Genomic DNA, 11,717 nt, shown 5'->3' on the forward strand with positions numbered 1-11,717 from the left:
GTGAACAATGTTTCATTTTTGGTATATTTAGTCAGTAGATATTCTGAAAGCCTGAAATATGCAGGGCTCTGATATATAAGATAGAATCTCAATCCTCAGAGTAACTGTTCTCAGTCTCAGGTTGAGAAATATTCTATAAGATAATAAGTTACCATTTTTCAGCTCATCTAATCAAAATGTTTGCTCTGTTAAGATGCAGTAATTTTGATAATAAATGTAAACCCATGTAACATTGTTCAAAATAGAGTAACGCCAATCAAGGGCCACTATCAAGTCTTTTTCAGACACCCAAGGACTGGAAAATTACTGAAGACAAAAAGTTACAGATTCTCAGAAAAACCACATCCTGTAGAAGCATAGCCAGTTCAAATACAACTGTGGACCAAAACACATAAGAACCCACCACCTCTTTCCTGCACCTTGCCCTTCATAGCCCAATAAAAGACTCAAACCCGCATCCTTCAGGGACGACACCATTCTATGCGTCTGGCCCCTTTCTTCCCTTGGAAAGTGAATTAAAACTTTCTTTTCTTCTCACTTCTGTGAATTCTTTCACAACCCGAGTTGGCTCACCTAACAATAATTTCATGAGAGTGCTTCACAGAAAAGGGGGTGGGAGGCAAAAGTATTTCAGACTAACTATATTGAAATCTTTTCTTCCCTGAAATAATTTTACTAATATTGGGCATGAAGAAAAATATGAAAATATAAATGTAAAACCCAAATGTAATGAAGAGATCCAGCATTGATAATATCTCTGTTTTGCTCAAGCGTAATGTTCCTATTCCTATTGTTCTTTTCCTATTGCCACCAGCACTGTGGCTATCCACATTATAGATTCTCTTAATCATGTTATCACTGTTACAGAGATAAACAGCACAATTCTGCTTAGGTTTTGTACAGTGTTAGGTCCCACTTTCCACTTCAGTATAATCTACTGTTTTTCTAAGACATACCTTGTTAACTTCTGCTTTTATCTTTATTTACTTTCTTGAGCTTTCTTTTGCTTGTTCTTTTTTCAGTTTCTTCAACTGGGTATTTAATTTATTTATATTCTTTCATTTTTACTAGTGAAAGAGTTTGTTATGAATTTTCCTGTGACCACTGCTTTAAGTGTATCCCAGGATTTCTTGTATGTAGTAGTTTTATTATTTGATTGACTTCTCTGGTTTCAATCTGTATTTCTCTGTTTCACCCACGATTTGTCTAATAGAAAGAGGAAGGGGCTTTTAATTTCTTCATTTGTTAATAATTTCTAGTTATATTGCACTATCATCAGAGAGTATCGTTTGTTGTATTTATGCTTTATAGGACATCTTGACGTTTTTCTTGTGAAATAATATGTGAAAAACTTTGTAAATGTTCCATAAGCACTGGAAAGGAAGACTATTTTCTAATATCAGGGTCTAAAATTTGTTATATGATGATAAGATCTACTTTATTGATTATGTTGGTTAGGTTTTCTGGCTCCTTAATTATTTTTGGTTTGTCCACTTGTTCTTTCTTGATCTGAGATTGCTGTCTTAAAGTCTCTTATTATTATGGTGTTTCTATATATGTTCTACAGTTTTTACTTCATAAAGGTGGTTGCTATATTATTTGTTCATATATACTCATAAATTACATATTTAAAAATATGAGCATTAAAAATCTCAATTTTTTTATTAATTTTTAAATTGAATACTGCTTTACAGATATCAAGTTCACATTCTTCTGTTCTTACTGTTTTTATGGGCCTGGGGTACTTTTGTCTATATCATTTGCTTGCTTTCCTGAATCACTTTGTTTTAATCATGTCTCTTGAATACAGCATATAGCTGGGTATTGCTTTTTAAGCCAAAGTGAAAATCAAATTTTTTAACAACTTTAGTTCATTCATATTTGTTGATATGACTAATATGTCTCAATTCTGTTGTCCCAATTGTGTCACTATATTTTTAAAATTTCATGTATTAGATTATACTTGCTATGCTTACTTCTTCACAAAGTGTGCATTATTTGCTCTTTAATTAAATACAATAATTAGGAAGGATCATATTTTCATTCTAATGGTTACCTTTGAATTTATATCTTTTATAATACAATTTATCCTACATTTTCTTATTTGATATTTTACTCTTTGATTTGTTAATTTTAGATGGTATATTTTAAATCCTACTTATTGACTTATAGTTGAGTTTATTCTACTTTCTGTTTCCTTTCTTCTCTCATATTTAGTTGCTTTTTTGCTGTTTTGTCATAAAATATAACATCTGTGCATTCATGCCTTTGTTTTTTGTATTTTTTTTGCAATGGACAAGGAAATTTAGTTATTTCTGAAATATACATTTAAAAATAATAACTAGAATTATGACATAACATTATACGAGAACATATAAGATTTTTAGGAATTTCATGTAATGTCTGAAACATTTATATTAACATATTTCCATACTAATAACCCAAAGAAAGTTTAGAATTGGTGTCTTTTTTAAATTTTTTTCAATTTTATTTTATTTATGTTTTTATACAACAGGTTCTTATTAGTTATCAATTTTATACCCATCAGTGTATATATGTCAATCCCAATCACCCAATTCATCACACCACTATCGCTACCCCGCAATGGCTTTCCCCCTTGGTGTCCATGCATTTGTTCTCTACATCTGTGTCTCAATTTCTGCCCTGCAAACCAGTTCATCTGTACCATTTTTCTGTTTCCACATACATGCGTTAATATACGATATTTGTTTTTTCTCTTTCTGACTTACTTCACTCTGTATGACAGTCGCTAGATCCACCAACGTCTCAACAAATGACCTAATTTTGTTCCTTTTTATTGCTGGGTAATATTCCATTGTATATATGTACCACACTTCTTTACCCATTCTTCTGTCAATGGGCATTTAGGTTGCTTCCATGACCTGGCTATTGTATATAGTGCTGCAATGAACATTGGGGTGCATTGTCTTTTTGAATTATGGTTTTCTCTGGGTATATGCCCAGTAGTGGGATTGCTGGATCACATGGTAATTCTATTTTTAGTTTTTTTAAGGAACCTCCATACTGTTCTCCATAGTAGCAGTATCAATTTACATTCCCACCAACAGTGCAAGAGGGTTCTCTTTTCTCCACACCCTCTCCAACATTTGTTGTCTGTAGATTTTATGATGAGGCTCATTCTAACTGGTGTAAGGTGATATGTCATTGTAGTTTTGATTTGCATTTCTCTAATAATTAGTGATGTTGAGCAGCTTTTCATGTGCTTCTTGGCCATCTTCTTTGGATATGTCTTCTTCGGATAAATGTCTATTTAAGTCTTCTGCCCATTTTTGGATTGGGTTGTTTGTTTCTTCAATATTGAGCTGCATGAGCTGTTTATATATTTTGGAGATTAATCCTTTGTCTGTTGATTTGTTTGCAAAGATTTTCTCCAATTCTGAGGGTTATATTTTCATCTTGTTTATAGTTTCCTTTGCCATGCAAAAGCTATTAAGTTTCATTAGGTCCCATTTGTTTCTTTTTGTTTTTATTTCCATGACTCTAGGAGGTGGATCAAAAAAGATCTGGCTGTGATTTATGTCAAAGAGTGTTCTTCCTATGTTTTCCTCTAAGAGTTTTATAGTGTGTGGTCTTATATTTAGGTCTCAAAACCATTTTGAGTTTATTGTTGTATATGGTGTTAGCGAGTGTTCTAATTTCATTCTTTTACATGTAGCTGTCTAGTTTTCCCAGCATGACTTATTGAAGAGACTGTCTATTCTCCATTGTATATCCTTGCCTCCTTTGTCATAGATTAGTTGACCATATGTGCATGGGTTTATCACTGGGCTTTCTTTCTTGTTCCATTGACCTATGCTCTTTTTGTGCCAGTACCATATTGTCTTGATTACTGTAGGTTTGTAGTATAGTCTGAAGTGAGGGAGTCTGATTCCCCCAGCTCCGGGTCTTTCCCTCAAGACTGCTTTGGCTATAGGGGGTCTTTTGTGTCTCCATACAAATTTTAAGATTTTTTGTTCTAGTTCCATAAAAATTGCCATTAGTAATTTGATAGGGATTGCATTGAATCTGTAGATTCCTTTGCGTAGTATAGTCATTTTCACAATATTGATTCTTCCAATCCAAGAACATGGTATATTTCTCCATCTGTTGGTCTCATCTTTAATTTATTTCACCAGTCTCTTATACTTTTCTGCATACAGGTCTTTTGTCTTGCTAGGTAGGTTTATTCCTAGGTATTTTATTTTTTTTTTTTTGGCAATGGTAAATGGGAGTGTTTCCTAAATTTCTCTTTCAGATTTTTCATCATTAGTGTATAGGAATGCAAGAGATTTCTGTGCATTAATTTTGTATCCTGCAATTTTACCAAATTCATTGATTAGCTCCAGTAGTTTTCTGGTGGCATTTTTAGGATTCTCTATGTATAGTATCATGTCATCTGAAAACAGTGACAGTTTTACTTCTTCTTTTCTGATTTGTATTCCTTTTATTTATTTTCCTTCTCTGATTGCTGTGGCTAGGACTTCCAAAACTATGTTGAATAATAGTGGTGAGAGTGGGCATGCTTGTCTTCTTCCTGATCTTAGAGGAAATGCTTTCGGTTTTTCACCATTGAGAACAATGTTGGCTCGGGGTTTGTCATATATGGCCTTTATTATGTTGAGGTAAGTTTCCTCTGTACCTACTTTCTGAAGGGTTTTATCATAAATGGGTGTTGAATTTTGTCAAAAGCTTTTTCTGCATCTATTAAGATGATCATATAGTTTTGTTGTTCAGTTTGTTAATATGTTGTATCACATTGATTGATTTGTGTATACTGTAGAATCCTTGCAATCTTGGGATAACTCCCACTTGATCATGGTGTATAATCCTTTTAATGTGTTGTTGGGTTCTGTTTGGTATTATTTTGTTGAGGATTTTTGCATGTATATTCATCAGTGATATTGGTCTGTAATTTTCTTTTTTTGTAGTATCTTTCTCTGGTGTTCATATCAGGGTAATGGTGGCCTCCTAGAATGAGTTTGAGAGTGTTCCTTCCTCTGAAATTTGTTCGAAGAGTTTGACAAGGATGGGTGTTAGCTCTTCTCTAAATGTTTTGAAAGAATTCACCTGTGAAGCCATCTGGTCCTGAACTTTTGTTTCTTGGAAGATTTTAAATCACAGTTTCAATTTCATTACTTGTGAATGGTCTGTTCATATTTTCTACTTCTTCCTGGTTCAGTCTTGGAAGGTTATACCTTTCTAAGAATTTGTCCATTTCTTCCTGGTTGTCCATTTTATTGGCATAGAGTTGCTTGTAGTAGTCTCTTAGGATGATTTGTATTTCTGTGGTGTCTGTTGTAACTTCTACTTTTTCATTTCTAATTTTATTGATTTGAGTCCTCTCCCTCTTTTTCTTGAAGAGGCTGGCTAATGGTTTATCAATTTTGTTTATCTTCTCAAAGAACCAGCTTTTAGTTTTATTGATCTTTGCTATTGTTTTCTTTGTTTCTATTTCATTTATTTCTGCTCTGATCTTTATGGTTTCTTTCCTTCTGCTAAATTTGGATTTTGTTAGTTTTCCTTTTGGTGTAAGGTTAGATTGTTTATTTGAGATTTTTCTTGTTTCTTGAGGTAGGCTTGTATAGCTATAAACTTCCCTCTTAGAACTTCTTTTGCTGAATCCCATAGGTTTTGGATCATCGTGTTTTCATTGTCATTTGTCTCCAGGTATTTGTTGATTTCCTCTTTGATTTCTTCAGTGATCCCTTGGTTATTTAGTAATGTATTGTTTAGCCTCCATGTGTTTGTGGGTTTTTTTACATTTTTTTCCGTGTAATTCATTTCTAGTCTCATAGCGTTGTGGTCAGAAAAGATGGTTGATGGTTCTTAAATTTACTGAGGCTTGATTTGTGACCCAAGATGTGATCTATCCTGGTGAATATTCTGTGCACCCTTGAGAAGAAAGTGTAATCCGCTGTTTTTGGTTGGAATGTCCTATAAATATCAATTAAATCTATCTGGTCTATTGTGTCATTTAAAGCTTCTGGTTTCCTTATTTATTTTCATTTTGGATGATCTGTCCATTGGTGTAAGTGAGGTGTTAAAGTCTCCCATTATTACTGTGTTACTGTCTATTTCCTCTTTTATAGCTGTTAACAGTTGCCTTATGTATTGTGGTGCTTCTATGTTGGGAGCATATATATTTATAATTGTTATATCTTCTTCTTGGATTGATCCCTTGATCATTATGTAGTGTCCTTCCTTGTCTCTTGTAACATTCTTTATTTTAAAGTCTATTTTATCTGATGAGTATTGCTACTCCAGCTTTCTTTTGATTTCCATTTGCATGGAATATCTTTTTCCATCCCCTCACTTTCAGTCTGTATGTGTCCCTAGGTCTGAAGTGGGTCTCTTGTAGATAGCATATATATGGGTCTGGTTTTTGTATCCATTCAGCAAGCTTGTGTCTTTTGGTTGGAGCATTTAATCCTTTCACGTTTAAGGTAATTATCGATATGTATGTTCCTCTGACCATTTTCTTAATTGTTTTAGGTTTGTTTTTGTAGGTCCTTTTCTTCTCTTGTGTTTCCCACTTAGAGAAGTTCCTTTAGCATTTGTTGTAGAGCTTGTTTGGTAGTGTTGCATTCTCTTAGCTTTTTCTTGTCTGTAAATCTTTTGATTTCTCCAACGAATCTGAATGAGATCCTTGCCAGGTAGAGTAATTTTGGTTGTAGGTTCTTCCCTTTCATCACTTTAAGTATATTATACCACGCTCTTCTGGCTTGTATAGTTTCTGCTGAGAAATCAGTTGTTAACCTTATGGGTGTTCCCTTGTATGTTATTTGTCATTTTTCTCTTGCTGCTTTCATTTCTTTGTCTTCAATTTTTGCCAATTTGATTACTATGTGTCTCGGCATTATTTTCCTGGGTTTATCCTATATGTGACTCACTGCACTTCCTGGACTTAGGTCACTATTTCCTTTTCCATGTTAGGGAAATTTTTGACTATAATCTCTTTAAATGCATTCTCAGGTCCTTTCTCCTTCTGTGACCCCTGTAATGTGAATGTTGTTGCATTTAATGTTGTCCAGAGGTCTCTTTGGCTGTCTTCATTTCTTTACATTCTTCTTTCTTTATTCACTGCTTGCAGCAGTGAATTCCACCATTCTGTCTTCTAGGTAGCTTATCCTTTCTTCTGCCTCAGTTATTCTGCTATTGATTCCTTCTAGTGTAGTTTTCCTTTCAGTTATTGTATTGTTCATCTCTGTTTGTTTGTTCTTTAATTCTTCCAGGTCATTATTAAACCTTTCTTGCCAAATTTTTGATCTTTGCTTCCACTGTTTTTGCCGAGGTCCTTGATCATCTTCACTATCATTATTCTGAATTCTTTTTCTGGAAGGTTGCCTATCTCCACTTCATTCAATTGTTTTTCTGCGGTTTTGTCTTGTTCCTTCATCTGGTACATAGCTGTCTACCTTTTCATCTTGTCTATCTTTCTGTGAATCTGTTTAGTGCACTTTGATAGAAGTACAAGGTAAATATATATATGCATTTATTTTTTATATGTATATGTATATATATCGAGGTCTTTGCTTTCATTGGTGTTTTTAACCTAGTTAGGAACATAGGACGTATCCTTTAAAATATTTAGAAATATAGGGGTGCCTGCTTAGTGCTAAATTGGTGTTTTTTTAAAAAATAAATTTTATATTCATCTGCGTTTGGTCTCAGTTGCAGTATGTGTGATCTTCGTTTAGACATGTAGGATCTTTCATTGTAGTGGGCTCTTTGTTGGGGCATATGGACTTCTCTCTAGTTGTGGCATGTGGGGTTTCTCTCTCTGGTTGTGTCATGGGGGCTCCAGGGCATGTGAGCTCTGTAGTTTCTGGCACATGGGCTCTCTCATTGAGGTGTATGAGCTCAGTAGTTGTGGTGCACAGGCTTATTTGCCCTGTGGCAAAAGGGATCTTAGTTCCCTGACCAGGGATCTAACCTGCATCCCCTCCTTCAGAAGCCTTCTTTGTTTTTCATCCTCTCTGATCAGCCCTGTAATCTCTCTCCATTTAGCGGTATCATTTTGTAGTCCTGCCAGTCGGCAAAGCTCCCAGGGGTGACATTTGTTCATTGGACACCTTGCCCTGGGCTCACGGGTGCTCTGCACTCTGCCCCAAGGTGCTCAGCCAGCCCCCCTGCTCGCAGCCTGTGGCCAGCACTGCCTGTGCCCCCTCTGCTCTGCACTCCAACCCACTATCAGCTGCCTTTCCATGCCTTTGTTTTTGTCTTAGATCTACATTTGTATTTGTTAAAAAGCTCATCATCAGTCCTTTGCTGAGGTTTTCCCATTTATCTATTGATTGAATGAAGCTAATCTAGTAAATTCTTCATGGAGGGCTCATGGGCAGAGAATGTTTTACGTTGTGTATGTTTAAAACTGTTTTTTTAAAGACTTGGTATTTGACAAGCACATTAGCTGGCAATAAAAATCTGTTTTCATACCTTCATTCATTGAGATTTATTATTCTAAAGTTACTCAGTTGTTGCCTTTCCTTGTGTGTTGTTTTTAAAAAGTCTAATGGCCTTGTAAATTATTTGATCTTTTGCCCGGAGGCCTTGATACGCTTTCGGATTTTTTTAAGTCTAATAATTTTAGTAGGATACACCTTGGAGATGATAATTCTGGGTTAATTTTCCTAGGTCCCTAATGGGCCTTTTCAATATGTATATTTTACATTCTTTTATTTCTGGAAAGTTTTGTTCAGTTATATTTTTAAATATTAATTCTGTTCTATTGTTTAGTTTTCCTTTTCAGAGACTCTGATTGTACCTATGTTATTCCCATTTTGTCTACCTTCCATGTGCATTACTTCATCTTTGGGTTTTTTACCTCTTTTTTTATCTCATTTTCATTTTGTTAGTTATTTTCTTGACTTTCTTCAACAGTCTTCAGTTGAGAAATATTTCTGTATTTCTTCTATTTTGTTCCTGAGTACAATCAACTCGTTTTATTGCTTCCAGGGTTTTGTTTCTATTCTGATTCAAAGTGGTAATCTACTTTAGCATCTATAATTTTCTTCTGCTTTATTTTTCTACTTTGAAAAAGAGTTTTGTTAGTCAAGATGTGCTAAATCATATTTTCTGTTATGTTATGGTAATTTTGACTAGATTTATCCAGTTTCTTCTGTTCATTCTGTAGATTTAGGGTGGTTGACAAGATTAATGTTTACAATGGCATATTCTGTCACTGGTCCAAAGTTTAGATTCTTTAGTGAATTTTTGTCTTTTTTGCACGTGTATTTGGTTGAGGGTGGAACTGTGTTTTTCCTCTTTTGCTTTTTCTCTTTCCATGTAATCACCAAAGATTCTTCTCCATCACTTTTGTCCTTTCTTCCCCCTCCCACCCATAAGTTCTACAGGGCTGTCATTTCAAGTAGTACATACTTGTAAATGACTTCTTTGCCATGCATGCTCTGATCTACCAAGGCACATTGTTAGTATTTTCTGACTTAAGAGTGAATGTAATCTTTCTGGCAGTATTTTGGCTCAACTTTAGTCCTGTCATCAGCTGCCTTCTTCTTTCTTCCCTGCACTTTTGCTTAGACTGCTCTTGCTTGACCTCAAATTCTTATGATATAATGGAAACATAAGAGGTCATTTTGTGATTTTTCTTCTTCTGCTTTTTTCTTATTTCTTTTTTTGTTCCATTTATTTATTTATTTATTTATTTATTTATTTATTTATTTATTTATTTATTTATTTATTTATTTGCCTGCATTGGATCTTAGTTGCTGTGCATGGGCTTTCTCCAGTTGTGACAAGTGGGGGCTACCCTTCATTGTGGAGCATGAGCTCTAGGCATGCGGACTTCAGTAGTTGTGGCTCCCAGGCTCTAGAACGCATCTCAGTCGTTGTGGCTCATGGGTCCAGAATGCAGACTCAGTAGTTGTGGCTCACACACTTAGTTGCTCTGCAGCATGTGGTACCTTCCCTGTCCAGGGCTTGAACCCATGTCCCCTGCCTTGGCAGGCAGATTCTTAACCACTGAACCACCAGGGAAGTCCAGTTCCAGTTATTTTAAAATTAAGTGATACTCTAAGTACATTGAGTGTGTCCTTCACATGTAGTTTTCATTGTCTTGCTTTTCTCTATTATTCTATAGGAAATAGTGAGGGATGTGGACTTAAGCATTACTAGTTTTCCAGCTACCATATTTGCTTCTCTTTTCCATTAGAAACCAGAGTTGAAACACTCCCTACAGAAAGTATCTAGAAGACATTACTCAAATGCTCCAATAAAAAGCACATTTAGCAATGAAGAATGTAGCTTCTTTATGAAAGTAGCTTCCAAGTTCAAACTTGGAAGAGGCCTTAGTGATTACCTGGTATGACCAGAAATTAGAAACTTAATTAAATAAAATAACTCTTTAAAATTGTCACAGATATTGACTGAGTCATTACCAGAAGCCAGGTCTCCTGATTCTCAGTCCAGTGCTGCTTTTTGGGTTTTTTATCTTGTTTGTTTTTTAATATTCAATGCATATTCATTTATTTTACTCTTACAAAATAAATTGCCCACCCCTCTGCCTCATCCCCCTAAAACAATTTAGTTTTACAAACATTAAGAATTTTAAACTAAATGAAGATAAACAATTGCAGAACAATTATTTTTCAATGTAGCTGTCATAATTACTAGAGTTTAAATCTCCTAAAAGTGACCAGTGTCCAGGCAATTTATAAGGAAATCCTGCTTATCAGCCAAAAGGAAAATTCCATATTACAAGTTAGCAAATTCTAGTACAAAAGTAGTCTGTGTGATGGAATAATCTTTTCTTTTAAAAATATGGAATGCTTCGTGAATTTCTGTGTCACCCTTGCTCAGAGGTCATGATAATCTTCTCTGTATTGTTTCAATTTTTTACCTATGTGCTGCTGAAGTAAGCACCCGTTTTGTTTATCATGCCTTAATGCCTAGTTTGCATGAGATATAATTTCCAGCAAGTGTTTTGAAACATTGAAAATGATTATCGACCTATATTTCCACATTTATACCTTGGTGGGCCTTTGTGGACTCATGAAATAGATAAGTTTTTAGATCCCTTTAACATTCCTTGTCTTTCTGACAGTACATAACACATCATCATATTGTGTAATAGAAGCCCAAGAACACCTATCTCATTATAAATATGCTAATTGACACAAAAGAATTTGGACTTTGATGTATTCATACAGAAATTTCTCTTCCATTATTAAAAAAATGAGTAAGTTTACATATATGAAGATAGGGTAAAGACTGACAAAGATGGACTTTTCAGCTCTCACATACTTGAGCCTCTTTTTAGTACAGGATTTAAATCTAAGATGAAATAAACAGATTGGCACTTATTTGTCACTACCATCACCTATGGGTATTACATACCTTGCTGCACACTGCTTTGCTTTAGAAGGGAAGAAGATAAGACCCTGTCTTTATAAACTGGTTTTTATGTAAATGACATTTTCTCAAGTTGTCAGCATTTAATTTTCCACTGACACACTTACAAGTTTTCATGAACAGTTGAATGCAAAGTTGACAGTAACACTGAATGAAGCATGGTTTCCCTATTAAATCCTTTGGTACCAAGACAATGGCAAATAATAAAAACTTACCACTGGTCCATTTCCACAGTGAAGTTTCTCACTACAAACTCACCAACAACTTTTGACCTCTGAACCCAAAGATCATCAATTATCCAGCTTACAGAGGTAGAATATAGTGAACGA

General features: G+C 34.7%; 1 non-coding gene across 1 annotated transcript; it reads right to left on the minus strand.

Annotated features, from left to right (window-relative positions):
- Positions 1 to 10,791: 10,791 nt before the first annotated feature.
- Positions 10,792 to 10,899, minus strand: LOC137204250 (U6 spliceosomal RNA). Its single transcript, XR_010933488.1, has one exon. It is a non-coding gene; the product is annotated as a U6 spliceosomal RNA (small nuclear RNA).
- Between the last annotated feature and the right edge of the window lie 818 nt (positions 10,900 to 11,717).

This window comes from Pseudorca crassidens, chromosome 12 (assembly GCF_039906515.1).
Source record: "Pseudorca crassidens isolate mPseCra1 chromosome 12, mPseCra1.hap1, whole genome shotgun sequence".
NCBI lineage: Eukaryota > Metazoa > Chordata > Mammalia > Artiodactyla > Delphinidae > Pseudorca > Pseudorca crassidens.